This window comes from Alligator mississippiensis, chromosome 5 (assembly GCF_030867095.1).
Source record: "Alligator mississippiensis isolate rAllMis1 chromosome 5, rAllMis1, whole genome shotgun sequence".
NCBI classification, from domain to species: domain Eukaryota; kingdom Metazoa; phylum Chordata; order Crocodylia; family Alligatoridae; genus Alligator; species Alligator mississippiensis.
Window position 1 is genome coordinate 120,595,868 of NC_081828.1, and position 19,943 is coordinate 120,615,810.

A 19,943-nucleotide genomic window follows, 5' to 3' on the forward strand; every position below is an offset into this window, starting at 1 on the left:
CTTTCCCCCCCTTACCTGAGCTTCCCGTGCCAGGGCAGCCACATGGTCCTAGGCCAGAAGCCCCTACTGAGGCTTCCAGCTGAGGGGGCAGGGCTGGGTGAGCCCTACTGTTATGGGAGCCCCTGGGTCCTACTGCCTCTGGTTCCTGTCATTTTTAACAGGAACCAAGGACAGAGCAATATTAATTTTCTAAATTTTTCGGGGGCCCTGCAGGCCAGATAGAATGGCCTCATGGGCCGGATGCAGTCTATGGGCTGTATTTTGTCCACCACAGCCACAGATCCTAGTCCTGTCTTCTATAAAGGCTACCTCCATCCTTTTTTACACTCACCCTTCAGGTATTTGAAGACTTATCAAATCCCCACTCAGTCTTCACTTCTCTGAACTAATTAATCCTAGTTCTTTCAGCCTTGCCTTGTAAGTCTTGCCTCCCAGGATCCTGACCATTCTTGTTGCTGTGCTCTGAACTCTTTCCAAACTGTCCACATCTTTCTTGAAGTGTGGGGCTCAAAACTGGACACAGTAATCACTTAGCTGGATTTCCAAGTGACACTCCTATCAATACAGTTCAGTATCCTGTTCACCGTTTTTCCAACAAGAGCACACTTTTGGCTCATATTCAGTTTATGGTCCACTATAATCCCAGTACTACATCATAACCTATCATTCCCCAGTATGCATTTGTGCAAGCAATATTTCCATTCCAAGTCCAGGACTTTGCATTCATCATTGCTGAATTTCATACATTATTTCAGATAATTGTTTCCAGGTTATTCTAAAGCCTAGCCCTACCTCACCCCACTGAATGTCTGTAAATCCACACAATTTGGTGTCATCTGGTTATTACTTCTCTATTTTCTCAAGTATTCATTGTGTTTCTTTCTGTTTTTAATAGCTCTTTTCTTATAATAGTGTCTTTCCACTTTTTGACTGCTAAGATTCATTTGCACAGTTACCCTTCCATTCTTCCCTTTGTAATCCCTTTTTCTGTAACCCCCTCCCCCCGCCCCACCCCATCTCACAAATTTTTTTCTTTCCCTTCATGTCCCATCACATCTTTGCTATACCTAAAACAGTTCCAGACCATAGACTCTGGGCAGACAAAATACTCTTGGAATTGGGAAGATCTTTCACCTGAGAGAAAGTGCAGAGCTATTCCCATCCTTAGGATTAGGCCTACTGTTCCTTAACACACTGTGCTGGTAACCTGCCAGCCAAGCTGTCCTGAGGCAGTGCTCAGAGTTGGTTTCTCTGGAGTGAAGAGTTTCTTGCTTAGAATCCTACAGGCATTCATTCTCACTAAACCAGGGTCTTACAGAAAATGTGATGTCTACGTTGCTCTTGCACCAGCTCAAAAGCAGAGGCAGCACTGGAATTTGCCTAATGGTAATATGGGGTGCTGTATATGGTACAGAGCCTGCTCTAACATGCGTAATCTAGGAGAAGAGTCGATTAATCAAGCCTCAGGAGTGTGGATGTTGAGAGTCATGAAGAATTTGTGGAATGTACTTAGCAAAATATGTGACAGTCCAGTACGGAGTCAGAAGATTCTGCAAGTGCTTTCTAGTCACTTCTGTTACCGACTTAATGTAACAGGGAGCCAAGGCTCCCATTACTTTAAGGGAGAAACAGTAGCAACAGAGAGACTCCCAGGTGTGGGGGAAGCACTGCTCATTGTGGGTTGGCTGCAGGGGAATAGGCAGCCAGGGACCCATAGATTATAAAGGCCTATTGCTGGGCTATTTTCACAGCAATTGGCTGATAGGGCAGAGCATTGTTCAAGCAACAGGAGCTCTGGAAGCTAGTGTAATACATAAGCTGTTCATTAGAGTCGGAGAGAGGCAGCAGTTCTGGGCTAGAGTCACCTGACCCAAGAGAGATGCCACTCTGAGAAGCTTAAAAGCTCACACCTATGGAGTGGAAGAGGGGAAGTCCAATACCCTGCAGGAGGGGAATCTCAGCAGAGAGGAGCGGCTCCAGAGATGCTGGCAGGGAGGTAAGAGCTCAGCTGAAGGATGGCTAGCTGAAGGCTTGTTTGTTCATGTGTTTGCCCCAAGGTGGGGGGAGGTTTTTCTTTAAAAAAGGTAGTGTGCCTTTTTTTCTCCTCCCATTAATTTTCCCAGAAGGAGAAAGGTTTGGTGTTAAGCAATTGCTTGCTTGGCTTTGCTTGCTCTAATTATTGGTAGAGTGGTATTGAATCTCATGAGGCTCAATAAGGAGAAGTGCAAGCTCCTGCACTTAGGATGGAACAATCCCATGCACTGGTACAGGCTGGGGGCTGACTCACTAAGTAGCAACTCTGCAGAAAAGGACCTGGGGGTTATGGTACACAAGAAGTTGAATATGAGCCAACAGCGTGTCCTTGTAAAGAAGGCTAATGGCATACTGGGCTGCATTAGTAGGAACACTGCCAGCAGACAAAAAGGAAAGTGATTCTTCTCTATTCAGCACTGGCAAGGCCACATCTGGAGTACTGTATGCCATTTTCGGACCCCCCACTACAGAAAGGATGTAGATAAATTGAAGAGAGTCCAGTGGACAGCAATAAAAATGGTTAGGGGGCTGAGGCACATGACTTGTGAGGAGAGGCTGAGGAAACTGGGCGTATTTAGTCTGGAGAAGAGAACGCTGGAGATTTCATAGCAGTCTTCAGCTACCTGAAGTGAGGTTCCAAAGAGGATAGAGCTAGACTGTTCTCAGTGGTGGCAGACAACAGAATGAAAAGCAATGATCTCAAGTTGCAGCAAGGGAAGTTCAGGTTAGATATTAGGAAGAACTTTCTCACCAAGAAGCTAGCAAAGCACTGGGACAGGTTACCTAGCAAGGTTGTGGAATCTCCATCCTTGGAGGTTTTTAAGACCCAGGTAGACAAAGCCTTGGCTGGGATAATCTAGTTGGGGATGGTTAGTGGTAGGGTAGGGTTAGGGTTTGAGCAGGGGGTTGGACTATATGATCTCCTGAGGTCCCTTCCAAACCTCCTTTTCTATGATTCTGTGACTTGGAATGAATAACAAGGAAGGAATAAGTCACAAGGTACCCAGTATACACATGGGGTTTTGAGCCCTGCCAGGGCCTTGGTACAAGATGCTGAGAGGTGGAGACTAGGAATGGTTAAAGCCCTTAATAATGCTAAGATAAATCAGGGATTGGGTGGGTGTCTGCCTTCCCTATGTTGAATGTGGGTTAAGTATGGATTAGGATGTATGTCATCCACCAACTCACAGCAGCTTCCTTCCTAATTGAGTCCTTCTGGGGAGGGGAACATTACTTAAAGGAAAGTTTTGAAGTGGCTGCAGTCAGGAGGGTATGGTTGTAGGGAAGCTGTAACCAGATAGAATCTGAGATATCAATGGAGGAGAAAGATGATTAGACTTCCAAGCTACTGGAGAAGTATATAGTATCTATGCAGATGGCTTTCTCTTCTGAAGGACCATGTTTGAGGCCCAATATCCTATTTTACTGGGATAAAATCCTGTCTACGCCAGCTGTCAATGATCTCAATTTGAACAGATTCCACAAGGGGGTTCTTGCAGCTCCTATGCCATGACATAGCATAAAAGGTATGTGCGATCTTGTTCTTGGAAATGCTAAGGAACCACTGTGTTGCCTTCTTTACCTTTAACATAAAAAGCAATATAGAGTGGGCATTCTGTGGTTAACAGGAACAAAACTGATAAGATAGTTTACAGTAAGTTTTAGAGAAAGGAAAATACCCTGCTTTGTAGCGGAGGAAGTGGACTTTACCTACTTGGAAGACAACATGGGTAAGAAATCATCCCTTAATCTTAACACAGGATTTACAGCCACAATGCCGCAGATAATGTAGTACAGATAGGATTTGTCTCATGTAAACTTTATAAATCAGAGGTAATTTCCTGAAGTCAGTAGAGATACACCAGTATAAAATTAGTGTCCAATTACCAGAAAAAGGATCAAGACCAATCTGTGGCTTAGTTAAGATTCCTACAGTAATGGGCAAAGGTGGATTCAAATTTAGCAGTTAGTTTCATAGATTTCATAGATGTAGTGAAGTGGGAGCTCCCCAACCAGCCACAGTGCTGGTCTCCCACTGCCTCTGGGCATGCCGCCCATCTATCTTTCCTGCCATGCCTTGTTGTTAAGTAATTACAGTCTTAATTAGGTGGGAGGCTGCCCATTATGGGCCCTGGTGTCTAGGGCTTTGAGAACAAGCTCCTACCTCCCCTTAGGTGCCCCATGACTCACAGATGTTCCTAACAACTGTGTAAAGCTCCAGTCTGAGGCTGGACCCAACTCACTGCAGTATTAGACCTCTCACAACCTGCCCTATGGGCCATACTTATACCGCCTCCCTTTCACACTGCACCATCTCTTACACAGTCTCTCTCATACTGCCCTTGCTGGGCCTCACTCGTACCACCCCTCCTTTTCCCCAGGGCCACACTTGCCCTGCCCTCAGTCAGAGGGTCCTCAGGCTTGATTCCCTTCACTTCCCAGGCAGCAAGCGTGGGGCCTTTTGGACATCTCCCACTACCCTCATCCGAGTGAGCGCGGGATGGTTCACAAAATACTGCACCAACTCTGCCCATCTCGTAACCAGGTAACTCTCCACAGCTGCTCTCCATACAGGGCTGTTGAGTCATCCCCTTATTCCTCCATGTCTTCTCCTCTGCCACCCTCTGATTAGCCTCAAGCCCATCTGTGGCTTGTCTGGACCAGCTTCAGACCGCCAAGTTAATAGGACCTCAACTCATGCCCCCTACTCAACTCAATACTCCACCCCCTTCTCTGGGGCCCAGGGCTGAACACTCCCAGCAGGTTCAGGTACCCCTTGTCAGCATGCCTGGCCCACAACTCTCTTTCTCTTCCCAGGGTCTTACACCCCTCCAGGCTCAGGTGGCCGCAGTCATGCCTGGCCCCACTATTCACTCTATAGCTCACAGCCTCTCTTCATAAGGCCTGTTCTCTTGCCCTCTGATCATGTATGTGGCTCTCCTCTGGACTCTTTCAAGCTGCTCCACATCCTTTCTGAATTGTAGAGCCCAGAATTGGATGCAGTACTCCAGCTGTGGCCTCACCAAGGCCGCGTACAGTGGGAGGATGACATCCTGAGTCTTGCTTCAGATGCATTGCTAGATGAAAGACAGAGTATTGTTCGCTTTGCCAGCTGCAGTATTGCATCGATGCCTCATGCTCATTTTGTGGTCAATCATGACCCCCAAGTCTCTTTTGGTCATGGTGCTGGTAAGTGTAGCACAGCCGAGCCTGTAAATGTGATGTAGGGGGGTTTTTCCCCAAGGTGGAGCACCTTGCATGTCTCTGTATTGAATTCCATCAGGTTTTCATTCACTCACTTTGCAAGCCTACTAAGGTCAGCCTGGATCACCAGCCTATTCTCAGGTTCCCCAAAGGTTGATTTCATCAGTGGACTTAGCCAGTCTGCTTCTGACACCAGTGTCCAGATCATTTATAGAGACATTAAAGAGTACAGGTCTGACAGCAGAGTGTTGGGGGACACCATTGGTCACTGAGTGCCATGTTGATTTGGTTCCATCAACTACCACTCTCTGGGTCTGACCTTGGAGCCAGTTCCCCAGCTATCAGACCATAGAGTAGTTGAGGCCACAGTTTTCCAATTTTTCCATGAGGACGTCATGAGACACCAGGTCAAAGACTTTTGTGAAGTCCAAATATATGATATCATCCTCTTCCCTTTTGTCCAGGTGATATAGCCCCTGGTCATAGAACAAAATGAGGTTGGTCAGGCAAGACCTACCCGCAGCAAACCCATGCTGGCTGTTCCTCAGAATGTTGCTTTCTGTTAGCCTGTCAAGAATGGATTCTCTGATATTTTTTTTCCAAAATCTTCCCAGGGATTAAGGTCAAACTCATTGGCCTGTAATTTCCCGGGTCTTCTTTCCTCCCTTTCTTGAAAATAGGTTCCACGTTGGCCCTCTTCCACTCTTCAGGTACCTTGCCTGAGCACCATGAGTTCTCGAATATCCTTGCCAGTGGCTGTGCTATGATGTCTGCCAGATCCTTTAGCCCTCTTGGGTGCAGTCTATCCAGACCAGCTGATTTGTGGGGGTCCATCCTCTCAAGATGCTCTCTAACAAGATCCACGCCAATGGTGGGCATATATTCACCCTCACCCCGGTCATCCCACATCATGTCCTGAAGGGTGGTCCCTTTGGGCTGGTGGAAAACTGACACAATGTATTCATTAAGTGGATTGGCTTTTTCCTGGGTGTCGGTAGTCAGCTGCCCCAACTGGTTTAGCGGGGGTCCAATGTTGCTGTTGTTTTTCTTTCAACTTCCCACATATCTAAAGAAGGTATTTTTGTTGTCCTTGATTCGTGTAGCCTGTTGGAGTTCAGTTGCAGCCTTGGCTTTCCTAGTTCTGTCTCTACAGGTGTGGACAAGTGCAGAATACTCCTCCTAAGTGGTGTTTCCTGTCCTTCATCCTTTATAAGACTCTCTTCTTAGATGTAGGAGGTCCGTGAGTTCCCTGTTGAGCCCTTTTACCACCTTTCCTATGGGTTGGGATGGACTCCCCTTGTGCTTCTCAGATCTCTTCCTTAACACCAGTTGTGCTTCTAGGATCACTAGTTAACACCAGCCATAGTAAAAAGGTTTTGTTTTCAGTAAAAAGTTTACAGATTATCAGTAAATCTGACCAGGGGTCACATACACACTTTGCCCCCAACTGCAGATCACACTGTGCTGCCACCCCCATCATAACAGTGGCCCCCAGAGAAGGACTGCCATCTGCCTACCTGCAGCAGGCAGGGATGCAAGCAGCATCAGCCTATGGTTGGTGGGGTGGAGCTACAGGCTACCCAGTCCTGAAATGCTTCCTGAAGAGTACTGTGCACCTGCTCAGATACCACGTGGCACACTATGCTCTGTCCTTCAAGGCTTACTCTGATGAGTGATCTTCAGTCCAGCTCAGGTTTTTATGGAAGGCTCAATTTTTTTACAGACTTTGCAGACAAATGTTTTTAGGTTGGAAAGGAATCAGTACAGATTTGGTTTAAGTTACTTTGAAAATTAGTCTTGTGGCTTGCTTACAGGGAAAAGTTACTGCTCAGTAAGCTGCAGTGTGAATTTACAGTGTGCCAGCTACTCCTGTAGACTATAGTAGACCTAAAGTTGCTTAATGACAACATAGGATAGCATTTATTTGCAGTTGCTTGACCAAATTTGGGGTAAGAAAAGAGGCAAAAGAAATGATCAGGCCAGAGGAAATGAAAAAGTATGAACTGTTTTAGAAAATTCAGGAAAGATGGATTGAAATAAAAAATAGACTAAAGGTTGCAAGGTCATTTTAAGTGCATTTAGTGATTTCCTGCTAGACCAAGCTGATTTTTAGATAAGATATAGCTTAGATAGGGAATAAAAATAAGTATATGAATATTAATTAGAGTAATGTCTATTAAAGTGTTTATGCAAATGTGCGCACATGCACACATAGTAAATAAGGTAATGTGTATCTTTTTATGTATGTATTTTTCCTTATTTACTATATTGTCTCTCACATAACCTATAACTTTTTTTTCTCAAAAAACATGTGGAGAAAAATTGGGGTGTGTATTATATGCATATTGTATGGTAGGAGCCACAGCAGTTAATCCTGCCAGCACTCCCTCCCTCCTCCCTCTCAATCACCAAATCTCCAGACCTACAGAGAGCCCACCTCCACCCTCCCAACCATGTGCCAGATAGAACTGGAATGGAGATTTGGCCTATGGCCAGACCTAACATTTCAGGTCTGACCCAGCACATGACCCCAGACTAAGCACACTGGGTCCACCTAAATATTAGGGCTGTGCAAAGCTTCAGTAGCCGATTAGATTCGGAGCAGATTCAGCCTGGTTCGGCGGCCAAATCTCCAAATCTGAACTGAATCAGGAGACCCGTAAAAGATCTGCATCAAATTGGAAGCCTCCAAATCAATTCAGAAAAGATTTAGCGCTGCTTCAGAGATTCAGCCATAGACTAAACAGGAAGCAGTCCTCAATGCTGGACACAGCTGCCTCCAGCTGGTAAGTCTGTTGTGGTGGGTGGAGGAGGGAGTGAAGGGGCATTGGGTGGGGGAGATCAATACCCCCACAGCCAGGAAGGGATTGGGGCTGGGGCTGGGACCCAGGCTGGGGCAAGCACTGCCCACAGAGGGGATAGGGCGGTTCATGCTGCTATGTGCTACCAATCTGAGAACTCCTCATGTGGTGGCTTGTCCAGCGATACTTGCTGCTGCTGCTGCCACCAGTCCAGGAGGGCATTGGGCAGGGGAGTGTGGCCCAGGATCTGTGCAGGGTGGGCAGGGCCAGGGCTGCACCGGACACAAGGCGGAAGGCCCTGGGAGCAGGGCCTATGCCCCCCCCCACTGCTTGCCCAGCCAGTGCAGAGCCGGCATGAGACTGAGCCACTACGCTGCCTCCGGACGAGCAGAGTGCAACAGTAGGATCTGGCCAGCCTCCCCACACCTCCTGGCCGAGCAGCAACTTCGTTCCAGATGGGCAAACGGCTGCAGGGAATGAGTGGGGAGGGGGTGTGCCTCCAGATGGGGCAGGGTGGGCAGTGGAACAGGGGCTATGGTGGGGCCTGCAGCAAGTTTTTGGGTGGCACATGCCCCGCCATACCCTGCTGCTGCTCATCCAGCTGGTGCGGGGCCAGAGTGAGACTGAGCCATTGCGCTGCCTTCGGATGAGCAGCAGCTTTGCTGGCTGGGTGGGTGGTGGCAGGACATGGGTGGGGGGGCAGGGGGTGGCGTGTACCACCCTAAAACTCGCTGCAGCCCTGCCATAGCCCCCACTCCATTTCCTGCCATGCCACAATCTGGAGGCACACCCCGCCACATGCCCAGCCGCCGCTCGCCCAACCAGGGCGAAGCCACTGCTCATCTGGATGTTAAATGTTTAGTCTATGGCCGAACCTCTGAAGTGGCGCCAAATCTTTGGATCCAATTCAGCCAAATCGAATCAGGACAGTGATTTGAATTACTAAATCGAATAACTGCCCCTCTGAATTGGCCAAATCTGAATTGAATACTTGCTGCTTCACACAGGCCTAACTGTTATGCATTTAAATAAATGCACACTTTATATATTTTATTTATTTGCTCAATATGCATTATCTGTACTGTTTGGTCATTTATATCTTGTCTGTATTTCATTATTAAATCTGCCATTAAAACTTATCTACATTTGTGTTTGTGACTATTTAATTTTGGTGGGACTGGCTCTTTCTTCATTCTCAGAATATATCTGAGGATCAACACTCTTCACTGACTCACTGCATGGGCACACTTAATGCATACTTAGTGAAAGTCAGCATACTTTTAAAATATTCAGAAATGTTTTTCACGTAGGAAGGGCACAGTTAAATGCTGGTACACTGTACATTCACACCACAGCTTACTGAGCAGTACCTGCCTCGTGTAGGCCAGGCTTTAGGTTCCTAAGTTACCTAGGTGTTTTTGAAACTGTTACCTACATTACCTTTCAGTTTCATAGGCTTACGATGTGGATGCTATTCATAATAAAACCTTTTTTGTTGCTTTTGGAATATGCCTGGTTTTATGCTCATGTAGTTATAGCAATTCTGTGAAAATTTTGCATGAGAATAAGCACAAAAATATTTCAGGACATTGTGAATTTCTTTTTTGGACATATAAGCTTAGCAGGCTGCTTTGTTGTGATGGATGACACAAGTCAAATTATATTTGTAGTAGCAGTTTCACACAAAAACCCTCATTTTGACTCATTTTCTCAGAGTGCCTATAATTTGTGTGCTCTTTATGAGTTAGAAAAAAAGCAGTGGGCAGAGACATTAGCAAGCAGCATCTGTGAAGCTTCCTCCTTAATTGTGCTTTCTTGTATATGTGCGTTCTATTTACATCTCTGATCCCAAACACCACCCAGGAATGGAACGGATGTGTTGCTTGATGTCCCTTGGAAAGCATAAAAGGGAACCATTAGTAACGGTGTGGGTAGCATAGATGTTCTTACCCACAAAAAGACACCACCACAAGAGATGGGCTTGTTGATATGAGTACAACTTACAGCACTCTTTAGGAAACTAGGAGCTATGTGTCGTGGTGGGACCCTTAATAGACTGTTAATTCTATTAAACATTTAAATTCTAGAACTTGAGACACTTCTCTCTAGATATATAGCTTTGTTATGGTTGTTGTGCTTTCTTTGGCTAGTGCACAAGTTCATACCATACTGTTGATGTGTGTACTTTGGCTGTTGTCAGGCTTGTGTGCAACATGTTTTTCTTGAACATAAGTTGGCTATACTGAGGTTTGTGTTTCTCCTGTTCCACACTATTTCTCTACAGGCCTAGCGTGCACGTCACAAGAACCCATCATGTTTGAATTTACTTTGGGTTCCCATCAGGACCCTAAAATATATTCAGACATTATTGATTCTTATGAACTGCAGACTAGGCCTACAGAGAAATAATATGGAACATACTAACTAAACTTTGAGGATGGGTCTCATCCCTTTTCCAGATTTGTACTTTGCAGGAAGCATCCATTCCAAACCTTTTTAGGTCAAATATTAAAATCTGAAAGCTGACTTACTCTCTAGCTGAAATGACAAATAAAGGCTGGATTTCAATTTTGGAATGTATAAAAATACTGGGCACAGGAGTCCAGATTCTCATTTACTCACCGTCCTGTTTTTCTCCCTTTGTCAGTGTAAAACGCCACAGCATAAATGAAAATCAGGTGTAGAAACACTTTCTCCCATCATGCTATTCACCCGCTTTGTAATATGGACTCCTCTTCCCTATTCCCTGCTTTCCCACTGCACAAACTATTCCTGTCTATCCACCAATTCTCTTGCCTGATATTCTCCTTGATCTTTCCTTTGATAGTTAATTACAGCTCCTGACAAAGTACTCAACGTACAGCATATAATTTCTCGTAAATTATTTATAATTACAAGTATTCTGATTGGTTTAGGCTTATGTTCCAGTGCTCCATTTTTTTAAAATAAAAAGTCTTTCTCAGCACCAACTGCTTCCAGACATGGGGAAAAAATGTACTTTACTGAAAGAAGTAGCATGTTAGTTGGGCCTGGCTCTGCAGTATCTGTATACATTAGGTGCTTCAGTGAGACTTTTTGCCACTTTTATCAAAAGTTGATTCAATCAGCTATTAAATAAAAGTACCAAAAAGGCCCCACTAAAGCACCCAATTTATACAGATGCTGCAGAGCCAGGTCCAAAGAACACACTGCCTCTTCTGGGCATGCACTGGGTTGGGCTGCATTTAAACTTTACTGAATTTAATGTAATGTGCAGTTTTTTGGTTTTCTTCACATCTGCAAATAGTCTTTGTTTTTATTCTGGATTTATAATGTACTTTAGTCATAGTTAACACATTTTAATTCCAGAGCAGCCTAAACTGGTCCAAATTTCAATAAACTAAGCATTCAGGATTATATCCAAATTGTTCAATGTCTAAATATATTTTCTTTTCTGACAGCTTTAAATTCTTTTTTTTTTTTTCCTCCTAGTTTTTTATGAATGTGTAAGTGATCTACTGAGCATATATCTTCAGTGAAGGAGGTATACTGTAGTTATTTATATGAACTTACTTCCATTATGCATTTGAAAGAGAAACACCATATTCTATTTAGTTTATTGATAACTGTGACAGCACTTTCATATTTGAAGGCCTAACTTTACAAATCTAAAGGCTTGACCCGTCTTTAGGTGGGCACAGACTTTGTCTAAACACAAGTAATCCTAACAAAATCTAAAAAGGGGGTTAAAAAGTTAATGCAGAGTTTGGGAGATGGTTTCTATGTTATCAGGGACAGTCCTGGGATCTATTTCTGAGCTTGCCTCTAACTCCCTGTGTGGTCCTTGGACACGGTGGATCCAGGGGGTGTGGTGCAGTGCGGTGCGGTGCTGTACCTGTAGTTGCACCCCATCCTGTGATTCTTGCTCCACCCAACTTTAAAACCAACTGCCTGGGCAGCAGAGAGTCAATTGACTTCATGACTCACTATCATCTCCTTGATCCCTACTAATTTCTCTCCACTCCACAGGTGTTAAGAACCATCTATTCTTTTTAATGTTTTTGACCTTCCGCTATTCAATCTTTTCTTGTCTGTTAGCCATTCCTGGTAATGTCTCTCTCTTTCACAGCCCAGCAGAATGTTTTTAGCTTAGCTGAAATACCCTATCATATTAGTAAAACATCTAATTTCTCTTTAACTGGAGAAAAATGTGGCACACCATCAAATATAACATGACACACTTCCCGTACCCCTTTTTTCAAAAATTTGGACCTGCCTATGTCCTTGGATATGCCATTTAACCTCTCTATCTCAGTTTGTCCATTTATATAACTAGAACAGTGATGCTTACCCAGCTTACTGGTCAATGCAGTAGAACTGCTCTCAAAGTGCTAATGGTTGTTGTGGAGGCATTGCTTGTAACTCCATAGTCAAGGTTAGATTCATGTTGTTAATAATGTGTATTCATTTATATCTATAATTTAATAAAGTCAGGTCCATGCTTTAGACAATCTCTAGAATGTCAAAGAGAGCTTAACTTCTTCTGTCTGAACATAAGCCACTTATCAATGTGCCTCATATAAATTTAAGTCATTGTCATAGAAAAATAGGGTTGGAAGGGACCTTAATAAGAGCTCAAATGCAAGCCCCTACTCATACCGCATCAACCCTATCTAAACTATTCTAGACAAATGTTTCTCTTACTTGCACTTGAACTTCCAGTGATGGAGTTTCCACAACTTCTCTAGGTAAACTGTTCCAGTGCTTTACCACCCTCCTAGTTCTTTCTAATATCAAACCTAAATCTCTTTTGTTGCAACGTAAGCCCATTGCTTTTTGTCCTGTCCCCAGTGGACACAGACAACAATTGATCACCACTGTCTTTATAGCACCCCTTTCTGTACTTGAAGACTCGTATCAAATCCTTCCTAGTTTTCTGTCTAAACTAAATTACACCAGTTCTTCCAACCTTTCTTTACATCATATTGTCTGTACCTTGAATTAATTGTGTGGTGATCCCACAAACACTTCTATACATGATGAATTTTAAACTTGTGAGTCAAGTCCTTTTGTTTCCAGGAGCAAGGCCCCAGTCTAAAACAGATTCCTTATTCCTTAATAAAAAGTCAATCCCATACTACTGATGGGTCTAACATGCTTAAATCAGTAACTTTCAGCTACTTGTGCTTTTAAAAGAAACTAAGAATGGCCTGAAACCCAAACACAATGACATGCCTTTATTTTATTTTCCTTGAAAAGATTCCCATTAAATTTATGGGAAAATTTCAATTACTGACAGCTTTATAATTTTCACCCCCCGCCAAAAGTAAATGTGTTATGTGTGAAAAATAATAATCCTTGAAAGTTTATACAAGTAAGGCTGACAGGAAGAAAGCAACTGCTTAAAAATGGTATTGCATTCAGTTCTGCTGTTTTGTTTAAAATACCTCATTGTGATGCTTTTACACTGTGGATTTTGTACAAATGGCAGTATCTGTATTTTTCCCTATCCCCTCTACTCCCTGCTGAGCACATGCTAGAGGACCCTGTCTCTTCCCTTTCTTAAAGAGTACAGAAATCCTCTTCATGCTCTTATCAAAAGCTAGAGCAGAAATAATGTCATTTTGACTTTCCTCACTGTAATGGATAAGGTATCTAGGGAATTAGTTGTATGCTTCATCAAACCTATTTGAGAACAGCCTGAGGTTATGGAGGTGGTTGATACAAATGCTGCAGGAGTAAGATTTGGAAACGGAAGAATGAGACTTTGAACACCTCATGTGGTAAGTGTGTACCACTGTATTAACTTTGAATTGAAATGCAAATGTTCTGCCTCCCCAGTAGCAAAAAAAAAAAAAAAAAAGGACTGAATTCATTAGAAACCATAGAAGGGACAAACCAACTAAGTGGGTTGCATGTAGAGCAAATGCATGGGGGAAGCTAGGGTAGAATATTCAAGTCAGCCCATCATATGGTCTCAGGATGAAAAATACTGTCAGTCTGGCTGATTCACTGACTCAGCCAGATTCTCTGCTCCTCAGGTCTGCCGCAGAGACATGTCATTCCTGCAGTATTTTCCACACTTTACATTGGCCCCTGTGATGTAACAAAACTGCACTGATCTCCACTGCTAGAAGCCCCTGTCTTATCCATTTGCCTAGAGGATGACATATACAGCAATTCTCAGCTGGTATTAATTGACAGCCCCACAAGGTAATGCAGTGAAATTACACTCTTACACGCTAATGGAGAATTGGGTTTGTTCATATATCTATATCAAAAGAATGGCTAATGCTGCATTCTGATTTAAATGATCAATTCTATACCATAGAGTGTTAGTCAATAGAATTGGATAGGTGTACCCAGAAGTAGAAACTAAGCCAGTGTCAGTGGAAAATTTCAGAGGATCAATAGCATCTGTGTGACTGTTATTGCACCAACCTCTCTTTCAACTCAGTGTATTTTAGGATTGGTTTCAATAGTGTTATTTTTGTTGATTTGGATCCTGTTGAAATGGATCGTGTTCAGAGTGAGCATTATGCCTTCTTGCTGAGTGTACCATATTTCTAACTTGACTTTTTTAATGATGTTGTGGATGTTAAATATTTCCCTAATGTCTAGGTTGTGGGAATAGGAGCAAGGGGGCTATAGATACTCAACATAATAACTATTCAGCTTTATTTTGATTTATGAGATATGGTATATTATTTCTGTTAGTAACCTCACTGCAAACCTTTTCCATGCAGCACATATTACTACAGTAAAATTCACAGTTACTTTGCAGCATCTTACAGTATGCAAAAATGCTTTCCAGAATTAATCACTAAGAGGGAAAGATATGTTTTTCAGATGAGATTTGAAAATAAAGAATTGCATGTGTGAAAAGGGGGGTAGAGAGGGAGAACGGGAACAATAAACAGGTCTACTAGAGCAAGGGTTAGGTGAAATCCCTTCCAAAACTCCTTTACATAAGTATGGCAGTACACCATTGGGTGCCTGCCACTTTAAAGGCTTAAGCAGGCTGCAGACCAGCCTGCAGGTGGTAGCAGACCCAATCAGGCAGTCATATGGCAGTCAGGAAGCTGCCTGTTTGGTGGAGGGCTTGGCAACCTGGGTATCAGACCAGGCTCTGAGGGCAGAGCCGGCAAGTACTACAAGGATGCTGCTGAAGTAACATCATGCAGCCAGAGATCTGATGTTCCTGGAACATCTGGATATCAAGAGTAGGAACTATGGGGATGGAGGAGGTTCCTGGTGCTAATTTAAGACCTGAAACTGCACCCTGCTGGGGTTGGATGGTGTTGTGGGGCTGGCTGTGGAGAGGCATTCTCCAGGAAATGCTACAACTGTGCCTGCTGAAAGAAAGGCAAGGATGGGGTGCCGTATAGCCTCAGCCCCCATGACCTGGTGGGTTACTCCATAGAGGGGACATGTTTGGAGTCCAGGCATGAGTGGGCAGTAGGCCAAGTTAGGGATGCCTAAGGCCAGAGAAGGCCAGGGGCCGAGCCCCACCAAAGCATGGGGCAATAGTCCTGATGCCCTGTTGTAGAGTAGGGCCTGAATTTGGAAGCCTGAAAGTCTATGAGGGGCCAGGATCAAGCATGAGAGAGTAAGCCTGAAGGAGTGTATGGAGTAGGGCCAAGGGGCCTGAAGGGATATACAGAGTAGGACATAGTGTGTGTGGCCTATGGTGGGGTAAGAATGGCTTTGACCCAGTAAAAGGGGCAGTGTGAATGGGACCCAGATATGGGTTGTGAAAGAGTTCAGCCCTGGAAAAGGCTACATGAGAGTCAACTGTTCGGATGCCAACTGCTAGGCATAGGACACAGTGTAGGGTTGGTTCAGAGCCATGTATTTATGCCATTGACATCAGGACATTTAATGAGCAACCTCCCACCTAGGAGCAACTTTTTAGTTACAACAAAGGTGTGACAGGAGAATCAGGTGGGGGGGGCTGCCCTAGACAGGTGGGCAGGCCGATGTTGTAACTGGCCTCATGATATCCCCCTGTCGCAATAAGGGGGAATATTATATTTGGGTACCTGCCTGATTGAGGTTCCTTCATGACATGGGGCCAGAAAATTTATTGGCCACCTTTTCTGAAAGACTTTTTATAATGCCACAAGCTTATTTTCATAAAATAACTGTGCATTCATGTGTGCTATATGTGTAAAGGTGGGAGGCAGGGCTCCATGACAGTTGTCTTAATTGTTCTCAGGTCTTTCATTACCACTTTTCCTATCTCACTCTTTTGAGAGAATGCACATTAGCCTATTTAAATGAGCATTAAAGCATCACTAAGAGCACTTACACACACACACAGGGAGCCTGCTTCAATGCACTGGAAATCCAGTGTGTCAGAGCAGACTCAATCAATTTGATGTGACAACATAAATTGATGTGCTCTGGCAGCCTTGCGCATCACGTGTATCAGTGGTGCACTGAAAAATGGTGGTTTAGTTCAATGTGTTTTAGTTCAAAATGCACCACCATCATTTTCTCAGCATGGGGACATGCTGCACCAATGATACACATGATACATGGGCACTTTTAATTAGCATGGCTTATTAATTAAAAGCACTCACTGTCACATCAGGAACACATATAAAAGTGCCCTAGAAAAACTGTGATCTTCAGTTAATGCCCATTAAGATAGGCTAATGCATATTTTCCTAGTACCTCACAATGGAGGGAATTTTTACACATGCTGTGGTAGTTGGGGCACTTTAATTAGAAAGCTGCTCAAATTAAAGTGCCCAGAGCATCTCATGTATCAGCGTCCCCACACTTCAAAATGGTGATGAGGGAACTTTATCTAAAGCTCATCAAATGCGTTTTAGTTAAAGTGCCCCCACTGCCCCCACTGAAACGTGGGGATGATGATATGTGAGATGTGGAGGCTGGCCAGAGTGCAGTAATTACCATGCTCCAGCAGACTTGATTAATCGGTTACAATGTATCAGAGCAGCCTCTCAGCTCATGTATAGGCACCTGGAGGTCCTAGATTTAACGCGTATTAACTAAAGCATGTTAATGCATGTGTAGACATGTTGTGTGTGGTGTGTTTGGAGTTTTTATGTTCAAAATCAAAAACCACAGAGATGAGACACAATTACATTGCACAAAGGATTAAATGATGCTTAGAAGTTTTCTCCACCCCTCACCCCATTTTTTCTGGAGGACAGAGAAATTATGTTGACTGTTACCCATGCATATGTTTATGATGAAACTAAGGAAAATAATGTTTTTTTAAAACATATTTAAACTTAATACTTCCGTCAGTCTCCATCACTCAACAAGTATGTATCTGATGTTGAAAAATAATGGTGTTCTGTAAGACAGATTGTTAGTGTCCCTTACCCATTTGCCACATCCCAACCTCTTTAAAAAAAATGCTATGAAGTAAAGTTAGTGCTAGGTCTTCAGTTTCATAGGTACTGTCTCTCAGTGTTTTTAAAATACAAGTAAGAGTGGTTGATACAAGAAACCTCCCTGCATGTTTTGAAATACTTGCTTTCTCTCTCTTTTTCATTTACAATTGCTGACCATTATTACAAGTATTTTCTGCCTCCTGGCTGTGCAGTAAGAAAGAAGTTTTGGTCCATTGTGTGGCAACTGCATCTTGGCCAGCACATCAGTAATTAAATCAGAGACTTCACAACAGAATGTGAATTTCAGGTGCTTGAACTATGAACCCAGCTTCTAAAACTTAGGGACTCTAAGATGGGAAAAGACATCTTTGTGCCACCATAAACATTTTTATGGTGCCACAAAGTGATAGCAAAAAGACATCCCTACCTTCTGTTGCCCCACAAGTGTTCAAATTTGGCCTCAACAGAAGGTAGTGATCAATTGAGCTGTTTTATTGCAGAAGACCTTTCTTTGTTTATGGCAGGAGAGCACAGACAGCCTGAAGCTGCCTGCAGGCTCCAGCTGCTCCAGGCAGTGGCTCCTAGGGTTTGACAAGCCCAGTCCTGCATACCTTGGGAATTCCTGGGTAAGATAGGGCCTCTTAAGTCTTGGGAGCACCTACCTTGCTTTCCCCACTTACCCAGATGTGTCCCAGGGATCTCTGGGTACGTAGCTTGGTAACCAGGGAAATTTGGAGCTTCTCCAGTTACCTAGATGCATCCCTGGGGTCTCTGGGGCACATCTGGGTAAGTGGGGGAAATTCCAGGGTTCATCTTGACATGGGTTGTGTGTATCTGTAAGTAGGGATTCCCCACTTGCACATACATGCCCTCTGTCAGAGTGTAGCAGTGATATGCAAGAGATTTCCCCTTGCTGCTGCTGGCATGGGTGGCAGATGTGGAAGCGGGGACCCTCTATAGGAGTTTCCCCTCTCCAGGCTTGCGGATACACACCAGGGAAATCCCTTGCTCGCAGATGCACCCCAAGTCAGGACATGGCACCGAGCAACATCTGTAGGCATCTGTGGAGCACAATCGGGTGTTCTGCAACATATCACAACACAGCTGATCATGCTCCACAGATGACATCTGTTTCCAGCCTAACAGGCCCTTATCTTATGAATTGGGTACACTGATCAAGAAGACTGTTCTTTGTCTTGTACTGATTGTTTTAGTCTCAGGTCTGGCTTACAAACCCAAAGTGTTGTTATGGCCTTTTCTTTGGAAGAGGAAGATGTAGAAACTAATTCCTGCTATAGTGCTGTTTCAGGCTGGTGTTCTCATTGCATGCACAAGTGCTCTGAAGGAAGGATGCTCTTGAATACACCATGTTTACCCACTCCTGCTTACACTGTGGACCTACCCCTAGTAACAAATAATGATTTTGCCATTATGCTCTTAAACCCTGATAGCTTAGAAGCTAGGAATTGAATGTAGCTCCTACACTCAGATTGTATCCCTTAAATTTTGCTGCCATAGCATTCTTTAACCAGACTAAAAGGTGGGTGTTAGGCCATGTGATGATGTGGAAGAAGCCGCGAATTCTAAATATTGAATGGTTTGGGGTTTTTTTTTCCTGAAATCAGTCACTTCACTGCCTTGAATTGGATGCAAAATACCCCAAGTTGAACTGGCCTCTTAAGGTATCTGGCTTTAGGCTCAAACCTTCATGGCTCTGCTTGAGAGATAAGCAAAGAGTACTCTTGGACAGCTCTTTTAAACCAAGCCCTCAAGCCAGTTGACACTAATGGGCTCCAGAGGGAGATCTGCTCAGTGTTTCCCTTGACCTTAAAAATAAATTGCCTTATTTGGGGGATTTGGGTATTAATTTCAAAGCTGAGCCAAGTAGCTTCAAATTTCTTACCAGGGGTTACTTCTGCCCTCTGAGTGTGTGACCCATGTTGAAGTTGGTTAGAATATGTACCTCTGTAGATTTAAAAAAAAGGTGTTGGGGGAAAATTGATCAAGAAAATGTACACATAAGCATATTGGCCAGCCACTGTACTACAACTTGATTAATCTAATTAAAGAGGGAACGGTGCAATCATCAAATTAAGATATTATTGATTTTAATTTTAACTGTGACCTTAATTTGATCACTGCTTTTCCTCCATCTCATCTTCAACCCTCTTCAAAAGAAACTGTTCAATGAAGGTAATGTGTTTTTTTTTAAGGAAGTAAAGCCATCTGAGTACACACAGCAACTCTGCTTTACCCACTTCCTCCTTAAGTGTTATTCTTGCTCTATGCTAGTGGGTCCTAGTCTTAATTCCACCCTCTTTCCACAGATTAAATGCGCAGGTGATGACTATGTCATACGCAATAGCAGTGATTTGAATAGTATTACTCCTTTTTAATTTAGGAAAATCTATTAATTTGATGACAACTTAGTGTTTATATTTAGAAAATAATTAGAGGTTACATTCCAACAAAGACACTCACAAGCACAAGTAATTACAAATAATGTAAAAATATTTTTTTAACTTCTCCTTCATTCCTTGAGATCTTTAACTTG